At 38.7% G+C, this 23,702-nt stretch overlaps 1 protein-coding gene across 1 annotated transcript in view; it reads left to right on the top strand.

Moving 5' to 3' along the window:
- Positions 1-23,702, top strand: part of LOC129724507 (uncharacterized) — a 589,670-nt gene that overhangs the window by 26,032 nt on the left and 539,936 nt on the right. The gene's annotated exons all lie outside the window — the stretch shown is intronic.

Raw genomic sequence — 23,702 nt, 5'->3', positions numbered from 1 at the left:
AAGTATGATAGCTAGCTCAATTCTGTTGGAATCGTTTGAAAGCTGAGAAAATTCCGTACTGTGTAACGAAACGTTTCAGGCATTGATCTAGTATGTATTGCATGCTGTGTCCAAGACGTCAACGACGCCTCTACGTAAACACAGTGAAGCAGAAAACTGTGAATCTTACAACACTAAATGAAAGCGCAGCTTATTGCTTTTAAATTGAAATAGCAGCTGAACTAAAAGAGTTAGATGCTTAGTGTCAAAGAAAAACTTGTAGAGTAGTTCGGTTAACAACGAAACCCATGTTTATCACAAATTTTTATCAAAAAGGGTCCCCTTAAAGGATTTCAAGTGAGCTCCTTAACGCCCTGTTTATTAATTATAAACGAATAAAAAATATTGATCATTGGAGAGAGGATCATAATCGGCTTTCCGACGAAGCTATTTCATGATGCCGGAACAGGAGCAGTATACAACCTTCACGATGATTTTGCAAATGCATCTCTTGATTCTAGCAATCAACTGTTTGCAGGTCATTGCACTCCAGTTATTCTTTTAACCCATTGATCTATCAATCCCAAAGAAATCTTGAGGCAGTTTCGTTGAGTTGAGTATTTTAGAAACGAATGAGGTCAAGTAGTTGTTGTGTGTTTTTTTTTTTGCGGAATGTAAATGATGAAATGTGATGATGTTTTTGAAGGAATGGAATCAAAATTTTCCTCAAACATTTGTTCTGGAACACATTGATTGAGTGATAGCCAAACCACTGAGCCTAGACCATAATTAAGACAGGGAAATCGTAGCCCCTTTCTCTCTATCATTTACTGGCAAATTATTATAGAGGTTTGCAGGAACGTAAACACAGCCGAAACCGAAAGTTGTGTGCTTGTAAAATGTGAACTTTTTTTTTCAAATTTTTTGTGCCGTTTACTTAGAACTGTACAATGCGCTTGGGCAATGCCTCACGTTTCGACGTCCTTTTGAACAGAACTTAGCGTGCATAGAAACATTAAAATAACAAGGATTGTGTGCAAAGCCACAACCGCGAAATTGACGTAGAACTATTTAACAAATTTCAACAGTAGAGCCAAGCTGCAATGCTACCGCAAAACCAGTAGAAAAAATGTTCAATCTTCAACTCATTCCGTTAGTTGTCCTGAAAAGGACAGTTTGTTGTTCAATTCAAAAACGGGTATGATGCTGATCACACCTCTGTGCTACCCCCAACAGTCAAAGCACTCTGACAACGCAGTGAGAAACTGTTTTCACACTGATAACTAGACACGGCCGGCAGATTATGGTTGCCAGGATCCCGAAAGTTTTTATTGTTGTCAAAATAACGCTACCGCTACTGCTTCACGCTGATGCTGTATCAAATCCGATGGACGCGGTTCTTCGCGGTTGGAGGTAGTTCTACATCAAAAATACTGAATGAAGAAGAGAGAAAGAGAGCTTTTATTTACCTACTCTCATTTCACTTTGGGCGTGTTTGCTGTGGAGTGAGTGAACCCTAAAAAATATTGAAATTTCAGGCCACCTGCAAGTTTTATTCTTTATTAGATAAGTTGTTTGAATCATGAGTACTTCGGAATTAGTAAATAGAACTCTGATGTAAAAGGATCTCTAAAAAGTGAGAATATGGCACGATTGGAATCAATATGTCGGAGGAAAGCTTAAACAGTAAAATGAACGTAACTGTGTACTGTTAGAACAGACTAGCTGTTCATTTTTCCCAACATTTTTTCTTCACAATTCAACAAACACCAAGTTTCATTTTAATTATTTTCCGCTGTTAGAATCCCAAAATATTCGCGGTTCGTCCCCCAACTTCTATGGGGTTAGGGCGAAGGTGCCGTGGCGCTACGATCCATGAAATCGTTCATTTTAGGGAAGATAAACTTTTCCGACCTGCGGGAAAAATCATTCCAATATTCGAACGAAAGATATTCATCAAACACGCCTCAGGATCCGTTTTCCATTTCCAACGCGGCACCGTAACTTCCGAAACTAAACTTAATGATCCAACTGGTCGGTTGAGTTTTCATTTCATGGTGTGTGTGTGTGTGTGTGTTTGTGAGTGTGGGAGGAAAATTCCACGGACCGAACCGGTTCGAGGCAATTTCGGCTGTTACCCGTGATCGGGAAAAAGTTGTTCGCCGATGACGATAATCAGGTTAGGGGTAAATATTTTATGGACACCCAAACTTTCCTCGCAAAATGCGGGCGGATGGAATTGAAGAGGAAGAGTGAGGGGGGATGATTAATTTAGCGAGGTCTTTTCGGGGTCAGAGGCGGGTAGCGAGAATTTTTTTTTCTTAGTCTGTATTTGTTTGCTTCCCGTTTGCCTTTGATGCTCGAAAGTGCTAACGAACAGTTTTGGGGTATTTTTTGTTTGCAGTTTTTTTGTTCTTACTTGGTGAGTTAAGTGAATTAAGAGGGTATCATATTTCTGATTTTTAAAATGATTTGTAGGCATTTGCTTTTAAGGTAAAATATTCTTTTTGTTTTTTTTTTATGAAATTAATTGATGAAATTCTCAATAAAATCGACTCGTGAGTTTTCCCGGCTTCATAGCTTGAGAAGCCGGTAGTTTGCAAAGGTACTATGCAAAGATATGCGGTAGCAAACCCAAATCAAACTGTCGACCTAGTTTGTGATTTATTGTGGTTTCTCATCCAGGGAAATTGAAGAAGTTTGCTATCGGGTAAACATTCCTAACCGGACAGTAGATCGGAATTTCTCCACGCTGCCTTTGAGTTTTACCTTTTTCGTCAATAAATACTTTGAACTTTGCTTAAATAAAGAAAGGTTAAACTTAACAAACCTATGAAATGACGAATGATTTTCCGGAAGGGAATAGCACAGGGATAAAGCAACAAACTGTAAACTGTACTGTAAACGGTAACGGGTTCTATATATTTTGATAGAAACATTCCTAGGGAGACAATTCGTTAAATTGGTTTGATCCGGTTTGATTGGTCGGATCCGAAAACCCCGAATCATTTCACCTAGCGGTGTGATCTGGCGAGCTGTATATTTTTTCATGTTCTCATGTGTATATTCTCACAGGAGCATACAAATTAACTATAGATGCCGTTTCAAATCATAGATGGCGACTTTCAGTTTCTGGAAAATATTTTTAAGTGAACAAACATCATTCAATATGAGTATTTGCAGAAGCGGCTTGAATCCGACCACAGACACCATTTTGAATTCCAAGGTGGATTCTTCCGTTTCTGGAAAACAATCAAAAATGATCAATTAAAATAGCTTTACTTCAGCCTAACTCCAGCCACCATTTCGTAATCCAAGATGGCAACTTCTGGTTCCTGGAATATAGTCCGAAATGGCTAAATATCACTCAACATGGACATTTAAAAAAAGCAGTGTTTTTACTATGCTATTTCTGAATACTTAGATGAAGAGAACAGAAAAAAAAGTTTTCATCGAGCGGCTTTAAGATGAAAAAAAAAATCTCCCGTTACCCATCGAATATTGAAATCCCAAATTTATACGGTGGAGGAATTCTATCCACAGGGGATAGCATTTTACCTTGTACCTCTTCTGTAAAATATATCATATTTTACGGTGAATGTCTAAAGTTTACAACCACATACTTCAACATCTCTGCCCCGGCCGTAATCCTCTCTGCGTTGATTTTTGGCCTAGGATTCATCGGGATGGCCAGTCAAAAAGGCGCAAATGCTGCCGGAATAACAAACGAAAATCAAATACATATCTAATACATCCCTGAATCAAAATGTTATGTTCACTCGGCTTCTGTTGCCGTTGCCGGTGACTTCCCTGATGGTAGAGCAGCTTCTGTCGTTGGCTGTTCAAATGGCCACCATCCGGCTCGGCTGACGGTCAGGGGCTGACGGCCGCGGGGTGCAACCGAACAGAAGCGATATTTGATCTACGGCAGATCTATCTGGTATCTGGCTCTGAACGCGCGTGGGTGATGCCGCCTGACGGAACGGACGGAACGAGTGACTGTTGTCCGGGCTGACTGCTGACGAGCCGGGCTCAGAATTATATCCTTTGTGTATATGCGTAAATACAAACATATATAACACTGCAAGGACGGAAACTCTTGCGGGTTATTGGTTGATGTTTGGGGGATTTCGGTCATATTTTTTGTGGACTTAATATTGATGCCAGTGAGATGGTAGGAAAGTGTCCTCCCGGGTAATAGCGGATCCCGTCAAAGTTGATGTAACGTAAAGGGAATATATTTATGGGTGATGTAAATATTAAAACAGTCTGATATTATAAAAAAGGGGCGATGATTCGTTCGAAAAGATACGTTTTGATTTTGACAGCATTTCAGCAGCGGTTTGAATTTTTTAAAAGGACAGACGCACCGATTTGGGGCTGAGTTCCAGTTTTGACCTTAATAGTATTTATTCGATAGATGAGTTTCTGTGAGTTTCTCTGTGAAGCTCAGTACAGAGGATTGTAAATGTGATTGCTACAAAGACCGTACATAACCGTACGTGTCGCAATTACACTTGAAACTTGTAAACTGTAGTGATCATAAGCTTATCATAAAAATATTGGATTGATTGTTACATTCGGCACATTTACTCGAATGGCAAATATAGGTACGCTATGGTCAAAAAAGGAACTCATAGGATTTTTTGATTTTGGAAAAATGTGTAAAATAACATGTTTTCATAATGCACACTGATATTTATTAGGGAATATAAGTAAAACTTTCCGATTCTAAATATCGCAATGATAGACCAATCGATATATTTTATGCATAACATACCATGACCAAAATCGGTGCATTTATCTCACTCCTGAAACCAACCATTTCTTCGAGCAAATCGATGCTTTTATTGTTGTTTCTCCTCGGGTTCCCACCACCCACGCGATAGAATCGTAACATTGTTTAATAATTTATTTCTCTGATATTTATTTCAACAAAAGTTTGCTTGTGCCCATTTTATGGCACCATTTGATGAAGCCACACAAAACGTGATATGAATAGTGCGACATCGTTTCCAATTTGCATAAAGTAGCTCAGTGTTCTTAGCCACCCGTAACTCGACCGTCGGTCGACACTCTCGTTGCTGTCAATCATGTTGGATAAAAAAGTACGGCTTAGTCTGCTTTAATGGAACCACCTCCTCGGAAGAAGGCACTGTGTAGTTAACTCCATTTAGCTGCAATCTAATTTTCCACTACTCGCGGATTGCTCGTACGGGAAACTTTTTTAATCGCATTATAGTTTCCCATTAGCATCTGAATACATTACCGCGGTACTTTCCCCAAGGTTCGAGCTCGGCGGTAATGTTTGCGCACTGGAGCCTCTCGCTCTCTGCCGGCGGTGGTGGTCTGTGATGGTTTGTTATTCTATACGTACGAAAATCGCGATGCGGAGCCCGGCGTCGAATTTAAGCTAGGATCAAAGAGACTGCCTGTCAAAGGCTTATCCCTTTCAATAGAGCTTTCCTATTCACTTTGGGTATAGTTGTTACGTCACGCATCTACTTTCCACACCCGAGGAGTCGTTCTTTCCGTTGGGCGACATCTTGCCAATATTATGTGTACAACATCCAATTTAGTTTGTGATTGGCTTGCTCTATGCGTTTTGAACAAAAAACGAAACTTCGATTTTTACCGCTCGACAAATTGGACATGGTCAAGCTTATTGCTGAAAAAAAAAAACGTGAACAAGAACAATGTACTACGACATGCAAAACCACTTGACTTCTTCACCTGTTAGTGCACAGCTACTGTAGTGAATTCTTATCCACTAACGATCGAAACGTAATCGGAAGATGCAATTGCTACAAACTTTCCACCATTGGATTGCCAAGGCAAAAAAAAAACTTTTGTAAGTGATAATGACATGAGAAAAGCGAAAAAAGTGCCCTCCACCCTAGAGGTTATGTTTCGTGGAGCATTTGTTTTTTTTTTCCTACAACTTGCAGAGATCTACAGTCCTATGACCGGTGTGCCATTCCGGTTCCGTCCGCAATGGCTGAGATTGGAAAAGCAGAAACAACATTTTTCCCAGAAATAAAACGCTGCTGCTCGTGCTGCTATTCGGTCTGATGCGCCTAAAAAATAAGCCTTTTTTGTGCGAAGGGAGCTCCATGCTCGCTCGTTACACACGAAGATGAACAAAATCCGAACTAAGTTGAAGGCAAGCGATGTTTACGGTCGGAAAAAGGTGGATAAATGAACACCCTTCTCGGGGCGCATCTGGAGCACAATGGAAAGTGGGTTGTTGGCCGGTATTATGTTACATGCATGCAGCCGGTAAGTGGTTTTGGTGTCATGGAACTTTCGAAAATATTCGCCTGCTTGCTTCGAATTAGGATCCGGAAGATTGTTGCCGTTTTGTAACTTGCGAAAAACACACACACACACACACACACACAGCTGCTAGCGAATTTAACTTGATGGAATAAGTTTTTAATCTGTAGTGACTCTTCATCTCCCGGCAAAATACGATGGAAACAGCTAAACGGAGCTGAAAACAGTTATTTAAATACCACGGAAACAAATCAGATTAAATAGCTTACTGTAAACGGAAACGGATTCTATATATTTTGATAGAAATATTCCTATGTAGACAATTCGTAGTATTGGTTTGATCCGGTTTGATTGGTCGGATCCGAAAACCCCGAATCATTTCACCTAGCGGTGTTATCTGGCGAACTGTATATTTTCATGTTCTCATATGTATATTCTTACAGGAGCATACAAATTAACTTTAGATGCCGTTTCAAATCATAGATGGCGACTTTCAGTTTCTGGGAAATATTTTTAAGTGAACAAACATCATCCAATATGAGTATTTGCAGAAGCGGCTTGAATCCGACCACAGGCACCATTTTGAATTCCAAGGTGGATTTTTCCGTTTCTGGAAAACAATCAAAAGTGATCAATTATCATTCAATATGGGTATTTCCGGAATCAGGATGTTACCTAGAGGCCGGAAAACAACTCCAGATGCCGTTTTGAATTTCTCTTGGATTCTGCAAAATAGCTTTACTTCAGCCTAACTCAGCCACCATTTCGTAATCCAAGATGGCAACTTCTGGTAGCCCGAAATGGCTAAATATCACTCAACATGAACATTTTAAAAAACTGGCAGGCTGCTCGGAGACCGGGAGATAACTCCAGACTTTTAAATTGTCAAATAGAAACCAATAAAGGTATTTCCATTCAGTGTGACCATTAATGTTGTATTTAAAGTTGATATTGGTAAATAATATGTGAAATTTGATGTTGGATTTGTGAAATGTGTTTTCCTCAACCTCTTAAGTAGTGGAATGAAAGAAATGATTTATAATTATGCACACTTTAATCAATAGGAACGCAAAAATGTTCAATTAGTACACTATGACCACTTTCTATAGTAGCATTCAGATTTAACTTGGGAATAGGAAACTTGGGATTAATGAACTGGACTTCTGGTTAAAGGACATTTTCAAACATATAAATTGGAAGATAAGCACATAGAGAATCTAATAGTTTGTTGCTTCCGAACTTTACTTTAAATGTATGAAATTCAGTGACTACTTTCTTTAGCCGCACTTACTTCAAGAACCCACAAATAGTCAAATTTTGAGGTTCAGGTATATGTTTCGACTTCTAATAATCAGTTGGCCTCCCAGCTCGTTCAATAACCTGAAAAATCTTTTTTGGTATACTGGCAACCAAGTTCTTCAAATTAATCCATTCTATATTCAACCACGCATTCAAAATGGCGCCCTTCAGTCTTGAATGGAACTGTATTGTCGTTAATCGACGTAGATGCGTCTCACAAGGATTCCTCAGATATATTCCACTGGATTTAGATCAGGACTGCGGTCTGGTCATTTCAGCAAGTCAGGTCAGGGTAGCAAACCATAATTTTGTAGCTGAACTGGTGTGGTCGGTATCTTGCTGGAAATTGAACTTTTTGCGATGACACTATGCTTTTAATGGGACCAAACAATTTTTCAGAACCTAGATGTAATCTGACGAGTTCATCTTACAAGATGTAAACGACGAATCGAGTTGCCTATGGAACAAAACCCGAGCAAAGCCATCAAAGATCTCTCTCCGAAATTACGAGTAGAGAAGTTCTCTGGTTCTTTCCACAGATCCCAACAGTAACCTGTCTAAGTTGAACTTATTCTCATCGGGAAAAAATTCCTTCAGTTGTGAAACAAAAATCGGAATAGTTGAAATGTGTGCCAAATATTCAAAGGTGAATCTATTCAAATCCTAACCAAGTTCACGGACGGAAAGGTTAGGATTTCGCTTGAAACTCGCTGGCCACTCTTTTCGTCGTTTTCGAGGCCTTCGGATTTCGATTTCCTCCGATTCTTTCCTCCTGGCAGTCGATAAACGTTCTCCAAACAATTTTATTGCGTTGATGATAAAAATTGATTTGTCCACATTCAACAATTTTGCAGTTCGGATTTTCACGATGCACGAGAAAAAATTTGATGGGTTGCTTCTCTTGCTTCGACGCAATTTTCACAACTGAAGAGCGAATGTCAAAATCAAACACAAGGCATGATACTATACACACCCATCTTTATAATGAGAAGTATTCAGGTTTTGGAATGCGATATGAATAATACGACGAATTGAAGTTGACCAATTTTTGACCGTAACAACCTTCAAGAAAATTGATGTTGTCTTTAAAGTAGAAATTGTAGTATAATATATGAAAGAAGAAGGACAAGACGAAGACAAGACAAGGACAAGACGAGGACAAGACATAGACAAGACAAGGACAAGACGAGGACAAGACGAGGACAAGACAAAGACAAGACAATGACAAGACAATGACAAGACAAGGAGAAGACAAGGACAAAACAAGGACAAGACAAGGACAAGACAAGGACAAGACAAGGACAAGACAATTTTGAATTGTGCCGTGTCAAATAAATGTTGTGTGAACAAAAAAAAGGACAAGACAAGGACAAGACAAGGACAAGACAAGGACAAGACGAGGACAAGACGAGGACAAGACAAGGACAAGACAAGGACAAGACAAGGACAAGACAAGGACAAGACAAGGACAAGACAAGGACAAGACAAGGACAAGACAAGGACAAGACAAGGACAAGACAAGGACAAGACAAGGACAAGACAAGGACAAGACAATTTTGAATTGTGCCGTGTCAAATAAATGTTGTGTGAACAAAAAAAAGGACAAGACAAGGACAAGACAAGGACAAGACAAGGACAAGACAAGGACAAGACAAGGACAAGACAAGGACAAGACGAGGACAAGACAAGGACAAGACAAGGACAAGACAAGGACAAGACAAGGACAAGACAAGGACAAGACAAGGACAAGACAAGGACAAGACAAGGACAAGACAAGGACAAGACAAGGACAAGACAAGGACGAGACAAGGACAAGACAAGGACAAGACAAGGACAAGACAAGGACAAGACAAGGACAAGACAATTTTGAATTGTGCCGTGTCAAATAAATGTTGTGTGAACAAAAAAACGACAAGACAAGGACAAGACAAGGACAAGACAAGGACAAGACAAGGACAAGACAAGGACAAGACAAGGACAAGATAATTTTGAACTGTGCCGTGTCAAATAAATGTAGTGTGAACAAAAATAAGGACAAGACAAGGACAAGACAAGGACAAGACAAGGACAAGACAAGGATAAGGACGAGACAAGGACAAGACGAGGACAAGACAAGGACAAGACAAGGAAAAGACGAGGACAAGACGAGGACAAGACAAAGACAAGACAATGACAAGACAATGACAAGACAAGGAGAAGACAAGGACAAAACAAGGACAAGACAAGGACAAGACAAGGACAAGACAAGGACAAGACAATTTTGAATTGTGCCGTGTCAAATAAATGTTGTGTGAACAAAAAAAAGGACAAGACAAGGACAAGACAAGGACAAGACAAGGACAAGACGAGGACAAGACGAGGACAAGACAAGGACAAGACAAGGACAAGACAAGGACAAGACAAGGACAAGACAAGGACAAGACAAGGACAAGACAAGGACAAGACAAGGACAAGACAAGGACAAGACAAGGACAAGACAAGGACAAGACAAGGACAAGACAAGGACAAGACAAGGACAAGACAAGGACAAGACAAGGACAAGACAAGGACAAGACAAGGACAAGACAAGGACAAGACAAGGACAAGACAAGGACAAGACAAGGACAAGACAATTTTGAATTGTGCCGTGTCAAATAAATGTTGTGTGAACAAAAAAAAGGACAAGACAAGGGCAAGACAAGGACAAGACAAGGACAAGACAAGGACAAGACAATTTTGAATTGTGCCGTGTCAAATAAATGTTGTGTGAACAAAAAAAAGGACAAGACAAGGACAAGACAAGGACAAGACAAGGACAAGACGAGGACAAGACGAGGACAAGACAAGGACAAGACAAGGACAAGACAAGGTCAAGACAAGGACAAGACAAGGACAAGACAAGGACAAGACAAGGACAAGACAAGGACAAGACAAGGACAAGACAAGGACAAGACAAGGACAAGACAAGGACAAGACAAGGACAAGACAATTTTGAATTGTGCCGTGTCAAATAAATGTTGTGTGAACAAAAAAAAGGACAAGACAAGGACAAGACAAGGACAAGACAAGGACAAGACAAGGACAAGACAAGGACAAGACAAGGACAAGACAAGGACAAGACAAGGACAAGACGAGGACAAGACAAGGACAAGACAAGGACAAGACAAGGACAAGACAAGGACAATACAAGGACAAGACGAGGACAAGACAAGGACAAGACAAGGACAAGACAAGGACAAGACAAGGACAAGACAAGGACAAGACAAGGACAAGACAAGGACAAGACAAGGACAAGACAATTTTGAACTGTGCCGTGTCAAATAAATGTAGTGTGAACAAAAATAAGGACAAGACAAGGACAAGACAAGGACAAGACAAGGATAAGACAAGGACAAGACAAGGACAAGACAAGGACAAGACGAGGACAAGACAATTTTGTATTGTGCCGTGTCAAATAAATGTTGTGTAAACAAAAAAAAGGACAAGACAAGGACAAGACAAGGACAAGACGAGGACAAGACAAGGACAAGACAAGGACATGACAAGGACGAGCCAAGGACAAGACAAGGACAAGACAAGGACAAGACAAGGACAAGACAAGGACAAGACAAGGACAAGACAAGGACAAGACAAGGACAAGACAAGGACAAGACAAGGACAAAACAAGAACAAGACAATGAGAAGGCAAGGACAAGACGAGGACAAGACAAGAACAAGACAAGGACAAGACAAAGACAAGACGAGGACAAGACGAGGACAAGACAAGAACAAGACAAGAACAAGACAAGGACAAGACAAGGACAAGACAAGGACAAAACAAGGACAAGACAATGTCAAGACAAGGACAAGACGAGGACAAGACAAGGACAAGACAAGGACAAGACAAGGACAAGACAAGGACAAGACAAGGACAAGACTAAGACAAGACAAGGACAAGACAAGGACAAGACAAGGACAAGACAAGGACAAGACGAGGACAAGACAATTTTGTATTGTGCCGTGTCAAATAAATGTTGTGTAAACAAAAAAAAGGACAAGACAAGGACAAGACAAGGACAAGACGAGGACAAGACAAGGACAAGACAAGGACATGACAAGGACGAGCCAAGGACAAGACAAGGACAAGACAAGGACAAGACAAGGACAAGACAAGGACAAGACAAGGACAAGACAAGGACAAGACAAGGACAAGACAAGGACAAGACAAGGACAAGACAAGGACAAAACAAGAACAAGACAATGAGAAGGCAAGGACAAGACGAGGACAAGACAAGAACAAGACAAGGACAAGACAAAGACAAGACGAGGACAAGACGAGGACAAGACAAGAACAAGACAAGAACAAGACAAGGACAAGACAAGGACAAGACAAGGACAAAACAAGGACAAGACAATGTCAAGACAAGGACAAGACGAGGACAAGACAAGGACAAGACAAGGACAAGACAAGGACAAGACAAGGACAAGACAAGGACAAGACAATTTTGAATTGTGCCGTGTCAAATAAATGTTGTGTGAACAAAAAAAAGGACAAGACAAGGACAAGACAAGGACAAGACAAGGACAAGACAAGGACAAGACAAGGACAAGACAAGGACAAGACGAGGACAAGACAAGGACAAGACAAGGACAAGACAAGGACAAGACAAGGACAAGACAAGGACAAGACAAGGACAAGACAAGGACAAGACAAGGACAAGACAAGGACAAGACAAGGACAAGACAAGGACGAGACAAGGACAAGACAAGGACAAGACAAGGACAAGACAAGGACAAGACAAGGACAAGACAATTTTGAATTGTGCCGTGTCAAATAAATGTTGTGTGAACAAAAAAACGACAAGACAAGGACAAGACAAGGACAAGACAAGGACAAGACAAGGACAAGACAAGGACAAGACAAGGACAAGATAATTTTGAACTGTGCCGTGTCAAATAAATGTAGTGTGAACAAAAATAAGGACAAGACAAGGACAAGACAAGGACAAGACAAGGACAAGACAAGGATAAGGACGAGACAAGGACAAGACGAGGACAAGACAAGAACAAGACAAGGACAAGACAAAGACAAGACGAGGACAAGACGAGGACAAGACAAGAACAAGACAAGAACAAGACAAGGACAAGACAAGGACAAGACAAGGACAAGACAAGGACAAGACAAGGACAAAACAAGAACAAGACAATGAGAAGGCAAGGACAAGACGAGGACAAGACAAGAACAAGACAAGGACAAGACAAAGACAAGACGAGGACAAGACGAGGACAAGACAAGAACAAGACAAGAACAAGACAAGGACAAGACAAGGACAAGACAAGGACAAAACAAGGACAAGACAATGTCAAGACAAGGACAAGACGAGGACAAGACAAGGACAAGACAAGGACAAGACAAGGACAAGACAAGGACAAGACAAGGACAAGACAAGGACAAAACAAGAACAAGACAATGAGAAGGCAAGGACAAGACGAGGACAAGACAAGAACAAGACAAGGACAAGACAAAGACAAGACGAGGACAAGACGAGGACAAGACAAGAACAAGACAAGAACAAGACAAGGACAAGACAAGGACAAGACAAGGACAAAACAAGGACAAGACAATGTCAAGACAAGGACAAGACGAGGACAAGACAAGGACAAGACAAGGACAAGAAAAGGACAAGACAAGGACAAGACAAGGACAAGACAAGGACAAGACAAGGGCAAGACAAGGACAAGACAAGGACAAGACAAGGACAAGACAGGGACAAGACAATTTTGTACTGTGCCGTGTCAAATAAATGTTGTGTGAACAAAAAAAAGGACAAGACAAGGACAAGACAAGGACAAGACAAGGACAAGACAAGGACAAGACAAGGACAAGACAAGGACAAGACAAGGACAAGACAAGGACAAGACAAGGACAAGACAAGGACAAGACAAGGACAAGACAGGGACAATACATGGACAAAAAGACAAGGACTTGGTTGTCACTGTTTTAAAAAAAATACAATTTCTCGAAAATGACTTGCTGGGTACTTCTTATACCAAATCAAGTAGTTCCTGCGTTTTACATGGATACTCGTTGAATAACTCCTCCAATTCAATTTCTTTGGAGGTTTTGGCACAGACTAACAGACATAACAGGCGAACAAATTTTCGTAAAAAATCATCGTTTGGATGATTCCAGTACTTTACGTTAGTGACACTAGCACCATCTGCTGTCGTGTTCGCGCTGCGTTTTGTATTTCGACATCAGCGTTAGCGTTACTGTATGTGTCAGATGGGGAACTACAAAATATGCATGAGATTGTATGACAGCGCCCCAGACGACGTTTTCGCGCGATAACTGTTATTCGATTGAAAATTTGAAATGAACGTTTTTTTTGCGTGTTACGTCTGTTAGTCTGTGGTTTTGGCATTCCTTCATGCGGACATGCGGAGTCATTAATATCGAAATTTCCGTCTTTAGAGCGGTGATGCACAACATGGTATGTTGTTTCACTGAGAGCAGCATTTTCGTTAACTTTTTTGAAACACTCGATGCACTTCAGCTGCATTTTTTTTTTTGAAAGAAATGAGAAAAATACTACTTTCTGCAAATGGCGATTATTTGGCCCAAATCAAACACGGTTTTTTGGTTTTCTAAACGTAGATCCTGCGGAATTAAATTTACGGAAGGTTATAACAAAGCAGAGCAGCAACGTAATTCCTTAACGGTGATAAACGATCTAGCGAAACGAGCATTCGGGACATCAGGAGACTTCAATTGTTTTGGTCGAAAGTTCGGTGAAAAAAAGGAAACCGGTAAAAGCAGAATAATTCACAGGAAAATCAGTTATTATTACTCAAGTTAATAATTTATGATTAAATATTATTCGACTTATATTATTTGTTATAACAAATAAACGGTGTTAAAATTGTAGAAAGGTGATTTTTTTTATCGCAGTAAATCACGATTAATTTTGTTGAGGTTGAACATAGCCTTTATCTATCTTCGACAAAGTTATTAACTATAAAATTTCCCATTTTTAATTTGTATTCAACTTGATATGGCTCAATGTACGGTGGACACTTTAAACGATTGAATGGTTAAATGGGAAAAAAACTTTTACAATTATTAAAAAAAATACATTTAATGCTTGGGACTTTGAAAAAATCTGGTTCATAGTTTATAGTTTAGCGAATCCGTTGAAAATCTTCAAATACTTTTTTCTTGAGAAATCGAACTTGTGACACAAAATTTCCCATTGTTGCCACTATAGTAAAGATTGTTTCTGACACCCTAAGCTTTCATTTGAAAGGGTAAGCCCCCAGTTCGCCAGATATCATTCAAGGTATAATTTTTCATTACTAAAAAATGTAACCATGTCGTAATCCACGACAAAATGTATGTTGCAGGCAGGCTTGTCGCTTCGCTCCAGAGAATCACAAGCGTGTAGAAGAATTTTTGTCAATGCGAAAACAATTGTTCTCACACTGGTGGGCAAAGCGACGCACTTGCTTGTAGGGAGCAGTGACTCGTGTTAATCAAAGAAGCATCTGAAATAGCTTTCCAGAGAGGTAATAAACTAGTGTGAGCTTTCTCGCACGAAAGGATATTACGCTCAAAAACTACACAGCGGAGCTCGCTACTGCGCTTTTACTGTGTGTCCCTTGAGCATATATTAAATGAGGGGAGCATCTAGGTAGGTCAGTAGATTGCAATGTTTGCTTTACAATTTTGAACCTTGAAAAAATCCCGCCGCCGTCATGCATGTGATGAACCACATTTAGATGGCTATTTGGGATCAATTTACCATCTTCAATGTATAACAATTCAGTAACATCAACTTTTTGTAATGATCGATAACGGCGCTGAATACTTACGGCAGGAAGTTTTACAATCGTTGATGTCCCTTACTAACACGCAGAGAATCCTGAGTAAGAATCCCCAGGATACCGATTAACACGGTGACGGAATCGTGAAAGGAATCGCAAACACGATCCGGAGGATTCCCACTCACGATTCTTTCAAGAATTCTAGAGCCACATACAAGGCATTCCTGAGGATTCTTTTTTCAGGAATCCTTTTCAAGGACGCTCACGAATCCAATGTGAGGAATCCTAGAGAAGCTAAACGAATCGTATGTGTTCGTCCGGGGTCAGAGATCGTGTTTAATTCTGTATCTTTAACGACTGTTAAGGAGAAGAAGGTATTTTTTATTTTGTCACCGTGATAAGTGACGGATTTTTATACTTTTTCATCCTCCTCTAAACGCTAATTAGCTCTGCTGCTGCTGCTCTTCTTCATCGAGTTTCGTTGAGTACTCCTGCCAAATATCGGCAATCATAATTGCCTGGAGAGGTATATTCATTCAACTGAGTGTGGGGAACTAACTTTTTTGTTTGTAACCTTGAGGTAAATTTTTTGTAACCTATTTTTTGAGTACATTATGCAAGTGTCGATAACACAAAATTTTATTTTTGCCATACCAGTTCCATGAAAATATTTTTCACGTGATCCACTAAAAATGTTTCATGAGCTGTTTTACTTCATCTTAAATCGGTTTAAAGTTGACAAAATCAAAAAGCTGTATTTTTCCGGCGAAGTTGTCGATTCGATCGGAACAATTTCCCCCATAATAAAGACTGTTAAGTAATTGATTTCCATCTCTACAGCAAAATACTTATACACTTATTGTACACATTTTGAATGGCTTCAATGTCCCGTTACGAGGTTAACTGTTCTGTAATGATGTTATGGCTTGGCATTATAGAAAAAGGTGAAGAGTGCTGGCGGCGTCCCCCATAAGTTACCCTAAAGAGCATAAAAGAGCAACCCAAATCATTCCCCGTTTAGCGGAAACCTAAGCAGTGGGTGAGGGAGTGTTTGTTTCCTTCCACCTTTTTCGCTAACATTCCGACAGCAGCACGGTACGGAATGCTCTGAAAATTAAAAGGGGCAGTAGGTACTTCCAGAGCGGGTGGATAGAACATAAAATAAAAATTGATAGCATTTTTTCCCCGAAACGCGTGAGCCAGGTTAACGGTAATTTACGTTAGGTTGTGCCATCAAAATTTAGGTTTATACTGTCGTGAATGTTGTCTTGAGTTCATTTTAAATTTTCATTATGTTTACTGTAAAATTGAACTCAATTTTGATTTTTCCAAAGAAACGCAATTAAGTTGATGCGAAGGGTAATCAAATTCGCTCTGAATTGTATCGTAATAAGTATCATTTTTTCACTTCAATCTTGGTTTTTCCATATCCAATATCTACTCTCTTACACTGCAAAAAAAGGAATCTGGCATCGAGAGTGCAGTAATGAATGCGAAATCATTCGACTCTTGTGTTTTTCATGCAAATGCTCGAGAGACTGCGGCTTCCCTTCACCCGTTATGCTGAAAAAAAAAAAAACCGAACCAGATGGAGACGAGTCGGAATAATCAGGGCGAAAGGAAACATTGCCAGAGTGAAAGAGCCTTCCTCATTCGGCTGCAATGCTTCCGCCGGATTGTTTCTGAGTCGAAAGTCTCCCCCGTTTTAGGAAGGAAATTGTACTTCTCCTTTTTGTCAGTTGTACACTCGGTCGGGAACTAGGCTTTCAGCCGTTAGAAACAGACACCATTTAAGATGATGAATCTGTTTGAGTTGTTGGGTTTGCAAGCGTGGCCCCGGCATAAAGGGGACTGTCGAATGTCCAACGGAGAGGTCGAATAAGCTGCTTTGCAGCTTTCAATAGCATTGTTTGAGTGTGCAGGCCATAGGCGTTATTAGATTCTTCGCTTAGGGGGAGGGGGGACTTCTGGACGCTAGGTGCAAAAAGCATTTTTATCCAGAGGATGCTAATTTGATTATAGAGGGGGCATAGTATTCAGGACTACCCTTTGTTTCGCCAAAGCTGCAGGCATCTTCCGAAGAGGCTCGGTTTAGTCTACAATTAAACGATTGCAGTAGCCGAAACTTCAGACCGGATTGTTTGATGGATGTGTTAGACGACATGTTAAGTCTGCATGATTTCCATGTCAATAAAAAGAAGTCAGCCTTATTTTTGTTATTGCATTGCAGCTGTTTGAGAACAAAAATAATGTTGAGTTTGTTATGTTGCGGTTTTTTAAAACTTTTCAGTCGAACTCGCGCTTTGTGTTGCTACGATATCAAACAAAAATGACTATGAACAAAACAGTCAGCTCTGAACCTGTGGGCAATGATAACAATTTAAACATAAGCAGTGAAACACATAAATTTAACATAAATCGAAATGAAAAAAAAAATTTTTTTTACGCAGCCTGGTTTGGTAGAAATTCGAACAAAATTTGAATTTTATTTCCAGCAGCTGATTAAATGTTTTTGCATTCAATGTTTTTTCAGTTGCTTCAAAATTGTTTTGGTTCGTCATTTACCGATGACGCATTGCATGCAAGCAAACAGGAAATAACGATCATATACACACGCTACCGGCAAACTCATGTGAAGAAAGCAACCACGACCGGACATAATTATGGACATGCTCGGACATGTTCAGTAACACTGTGCAGTGTTGCAGTTCGTTGGCTGGTCCGTCTGCTGCGGAACGCCGCGATCGAAACAATGCCGTGCCAAGATGAAATCAGTTACTGTTCTGACAGCTGCGGGTCGAGCCAGTTTCTAGTAAAGGTTAACCGTCCTCTTGCTACAGTAATTGGTTATTGAGTAGTTCCATTAAAAATTATCCCAGTTTTAATATTTTTTTTTATTGTCATTTTTTATTTGACAGGAACTTTGCATAGACGTTTCTATCGGCAAAAGAGTCTTTTTTGGGCTATTTTCTAAATTTTTTGGGACACGACTAATTTTTGAAAAGTTATATAAAAATGCTATTTCGTGAAGGTATTGATGATTACACACATTTCCAGAGCCAAAACGGTTTGTTGATTAGTGTGACGTCTTCGAAAAAGTAGTAGACAATAATTTTGTCTTTCCGGGAAAAAAATACACCATAGAGACTATTTTTGAAAAAAAGTTAAAAGAAAAATTAAGTCTTTTATCAAAAAGGCTCATTTTTAAAATACCAAATTTTCTTTTTTAAAAACTACAATAAAATACCTAAACAATGGAGACAGCCCGATGGAGCAATCAGAAAAATAGTTGTAAAATGTACGAAAAAAATTGTAATATTTTTTCACAGCGTATATATATATATATATATATATTATTTTTTGGAAGGACAAAATTATTGTCTACAACTTTGCCAGAGACATTATGCCAATGAAGCTAACCGTTTTGACTGTGAATATATTTTTTTCTACCATTGAGTACTCTGAAGGAGAGTAGTTCCACAAAAAATGTCCCAGTTTTTTTTTTTATTTTTTTTATTTTCATTTTTTATTTGGCTGAAACTTTTCATAGACGTTTCTATAGGCAAAAGATGCCATTTTGTGCTATTGATTCAAGTGATTTAATTTTTTGGCACACGAATCATTGCTGAAGCTATTGAAAAATGCTATTTTGGAAAGGTATTGATGATTACAAATATTTTTAGAGCCAAAATAGTTTGTTTGATCGGTGTGACGTCTTTGACAAACTTGTAGATAACAGTTTTGACTTTACAAAAAAAAAATACACTTTAAGAATTTTTTTTGAAAAACAGCCATCTTTTAAAAATCAACTTTTTTTATAAAAACTAAAAAAGATTACTTAAACAGTGCAACTGGTTCGATCATGGAGAAATCAAGAAAAAAAGTTATGAGTTTTTGAAAAAAAAAATTATTCGTTTTTACAGGGTATGTTTTTTTATGGAAAACAGAAAATTACCTAAACAATGCAACCGGTCGATCATGGAAAAATAAAAAAAAAATCAGAAATAAAAAACTTTTTTTTCGAGGGACTTTTTTAAGGATGAAATTATTATCTACTATGTCTAAAAGACTATGCTAATCAAAGAAACCGTTTTGACTGTAAAGATATTTCTAATTTCCCATGAAAGCTCTATTGGAAATTAAAAATATTTCTACAGCCAAAACGGTTTGAATGTTTGGAATAGTGTCTTCGGCAAAGTTGTAGGTAATAGTTTCGCCCTCAAAAAAAAGTCTCTCGAAAAAAAAAATTTGTTTTCACCGGTTGCATTGTTCAGGTAATTTTTTGTAGGTTTTACAAAAATGGAATAAAATTTTTTTAAAATGAACTTTTTTAGATAATTATGTGAATTTTTCTCTTAGAGAGTATATTTTTTTCAGGAAGACAAAACTATTATACAAAACTTTGCCGAAGCGGTCACACCTATCAAACAAACCGTTTTGGTTCTAAAAATATTTGTAATCATCAATACCTTCCCGAAAAAGCATTTTTCAATAATTTCTCAAAAATAAGTCGTGTTCCAAAAAATTAAACCAATAGCACGAAATGGCATCGTTCGCGTATAACAACGTCTATGCAAAGTTTCAGCCGAATCAAAAATGGTTGAATAAATTGGTTGCCCGTTTATTGTGGAATTGCTCAGGAGATTAAAAATATTTTCACAGCCAAACGGTTAGTTTTGCTGGCACAGTGTCTTTGGCAAAGTTGTAGACAGTAATTTTGTCCTTCCGAAAAAATATGCCAAGTGAAAAAATAAATTAAGAAACATTTTTTTTTCCAAAAGCTATGACTCTTTTTTTTCTTTTGTATGATCGGATGGTTCTCAATGTTTAGGTAATCTTTTGTAGTTTTTATAAAAAAAAAAAAAGATTTTAAAAATATTACCTAATTTTAGATAGGTGATTAATTTTTATAATTTTTTAAATTTTCTTAAAAATAAAATTTTTTTTTTCAATTTTTTTTATTATCTACAACTTCACACCGATCAAACAAATCCGTTCTTGCTCTAAAAATATTTGTAATCATCAATATTTTCCCGAAATGGCATTTTTAAATAGCTTCTCAAAAATGAGTCGTGTGTCAGAAAATTAAACTAATAGCACAAAATAGCATCTTTCCCTCGTAAAAACATCTGTGCAAAGTTTAGGTCAAACCAAAAACGCTCGATTAAAGTGGTTGCCTGTTTTTGTGGAATTGCGCTATACAAGACTTGACTTAATTTCTGTATGCTAGCTTGAATACATAACTACTGAGAGTTAAACTTCCGATAGGCGTGTCTTTGTGTGCTAGAGCGAACAAAACAACAATAACAACAAATCGGTTATAAGTTCAAACCGTTCGTGTACTTTTGCGGCAGCTGTGTTGGGGATAGAGGCCTTATTCGAAAACTGATTGGTCGAAAAATGCGTTCAACAAGGCTCTACATTAGAGTGCCAATTACAATCGGTTTTTCGAATATCGTTTGGTGGTAGGGCTCAAAAGTTTTATCTTCTCGAAAAAAGTCCCCATGGAAAATTTCAGCTCAATCGGAACACTATGTTTCCGTTTTTTTTTCAATTTCCACTCAATTTGTTAATCTTGAAATTTTTGACGTAGAATTACGTCTTACGGCAAATACTCAAAAGACAAATCGTTTGAATTGATTGGTTTTATCGAAATGAGAAAATAAGATAAGATTTGTCTTAATGTATCTTTGCTTGTAATGCATTGGTTTAGATGCTTTACGATCAACGGCTTTTGGCATTTTCAAGATATTTTCCATAAACCGTTCTCCAGATAGCTGATATCGCCATTTTAGAATTGAAAACAGAATGTGTAGTCATTTTCTGGCCTCTGGGAATCATCCTGGTCCGGGAATATTGAATGGTATTCGGCTGTTTTAGGCTGTCTACCAGAAATCGGACGTCTTGGATTTCAAAATGGCTGTGGGATCGATTTCTGACCTTTATCCATCACTCTGGTTCCGGTAATACTCAATTCAGCGATTTTGGGCTGTTTTTAAGAAAACAGCTTCTGAAACAGCTTTTAGAAGCTGGCTTCTGTGTATTATCTCGGTCATTTTAGGCTGTTTTCTAGAAAAACTGGTTGATGAAATTCGTCTCAAATTGAGTGGGGCCACCCTCGCCCTTAATTCGGGAGGGGTTAAAGCCATCATGGCAACGTTTCTTTCGTACTCTAAATTCCTCACATTCCAAATTTGGCTCCATTTGCTTGATCTCTCACTCTTTAGTTATGTGGAAATTCGTGCTACATTTGTATGGAAGATCTCCGTTTCAGATGAGACAGGGGTGTCGAACCACCATAAAAAAATCTCTTACCGTCAAAACCATGTCACACTTGGTTCCATTTAATTGATAAATTCTTGAGTAACGCAAAATTTTTGATTTCATTTGTATGGGAACCTTCTCTCCCGGAGAGGGAGGGGTACCGAATTATCATAAAAATATTTGTTGCTTCCAAAAATCTCTACATACCAAATTTGGCCCCATTTGGTTGGTATTTTCGAGTTATGCAAAAAATTTGTATGAAACTTTCAGAGTAGGGAGGGAGGGGGTAGCTATCCACCATAAAAACGTCTCTTTTGCCCAAAAACCTCCACATGTCAAATTGGGTTTCATTTGCTGGATTAGTTCTCAAGTTATGCAGAAATTGGTGTGTTTGTGGGGTGTCAAACCACCTTAAAATTATTTTTTGCTCTCAAAAACCATTAATGCCAAATTTGGTTCCATTTGCTCGATTAGTTCTTGAGTTATACAAAAATTTGTGTTTTATTTATGGGGGAACCGTCCCTTCCCGAAGAGGAAGGGGTGTCAAACCCATTTAAAAAAATTTCTTGCGCTCAAAAACTTTCACATGCACAAATTTGGTTCCATTTGCTTGATTAGTTCTTGTGTTATACATAAATTTGTGCTTCATTTGTATGGAATCTCTCACTTCCAGAGGAGGGAGGTATATAAAACTATCATGAGAATATTCTCCGATCCCAAAAACCCCTACATACAAATTTTTACGCCGATCGGCTCAGTCATTTCCAAATCTATGTGGATCAGACAGACAGACATAACTCCATTTTTATATGTATTGATTCCAAATATGAAATTTTCGAGCAGTCTGGCTACTTTTGTGACATAATCACAGTTTTTTAAAGTTCAGAATGAATGTTAGATCATACTAACTCTTAGAAAGAAAATTGTTTTACATTTTCCGATAACTTCTATGAACAAACTTATGGAACTGCCATGGGAAATCCATTCTCACTTTTCTACGTGGGCGGTTTAAGGCAAATACGAGAATGATAATGATAGAAAGAAATGATTCAACGGATTTCAGATAGAATCATGAAAATAATTTATCCCTTATGTGCTCGACGTAACGTTTTCATCCGATTTTGACAGTTTAAGCAACAAAAGATTTAGTAACTTATCTACACTGAAATCGCTGAGTTGGGTTTGTTGCATATTTTTTCAACTATAAGTCGAACTCGAGCCTGAAATCTCTAGTGAAAGTATCAAGATAATATTAATATAAACTAACGAAAAAGATCCGAGATCTTACGTTTTCTACAATATTTCTGAAAATCGGTTATTGCTATTTTGCAACAAACTTTTCTAGACTAGAACAAACTTTTCCTGTTTATCAAACCTCAAACATATTTCGTCACCTCGACGCTTCAGGAGCAATTCTGTGGCTGGCTGGCACAACACCACTGATAGAGTATCGATAAATGGTTGTAACTTAGTTCACCTAACGCCGACATTTTTTTCTCCTAAAACCATCCCATGTAACTTATTCGTACCGAATCAGACAGTAATCCTACTTAGATTGCCGCCTCAAAGCATCGCCCTTAAAAGTTACGAAAGTAAAGTACACCACGTGATAGTATTTACCTTGCTGGTGCACACACACACAACATACCCACATGCTTGCGTTTTCAGCCATATTTGTTCCGGGGTTGGAGCGAATATTTCACTAAGTCGGCCGCAATATCAGCTGGATTAGGAGGTTATTGCCTGCTATAAATCGTGAAGTTGAACACCCGAACGTCAAGTTCGGACAAAATACAGCTCTGCGAAGGTAAATCCTTAAGCTTGGCTGTTTGCTGGCTTTGGTTTACTTTGCGTTCTGCTTGTCGTGTGTATGTGTGTCTATGAATGTTTGGAAAATAACAAGTTATTTGTGTTTCCCAACGAATAATTGGCGATCAGAGAACCACTGAACATTCCTGGCAATGTTGGTTGAATAAATAAACGAGCACAAGTACTGCAGTACTACGCCCTGTGACTATTTAGTACGTTCTAGTTTAATTTCAAATCAAAATTGCGTCTACCAAAGTGTAATGCCAATATAGCACATCTAAGCTAGTGGGTTT

This window comes from Wyeomyia smithii, chromosome 2, assembly GCF_029784165.1.
Source record: "Wyeomyia smithii strain HCP4-BCI-WySm-NY-G18 chromosome 2, ASM2978416v1, whole genome shotgun sequence".
NCBI classification, from domain to species: domain Eukaryota; kingdom Metazoa; phylum Arthropoda; class Insecta; order Diptera; family Culicidae; genus Wyeomyia; species Wyeomyia smithii.
Note: the sequence above shows the minus strand (reverse complement) of the source record. Positions and strands in the feature narration are given on the sequence as shown.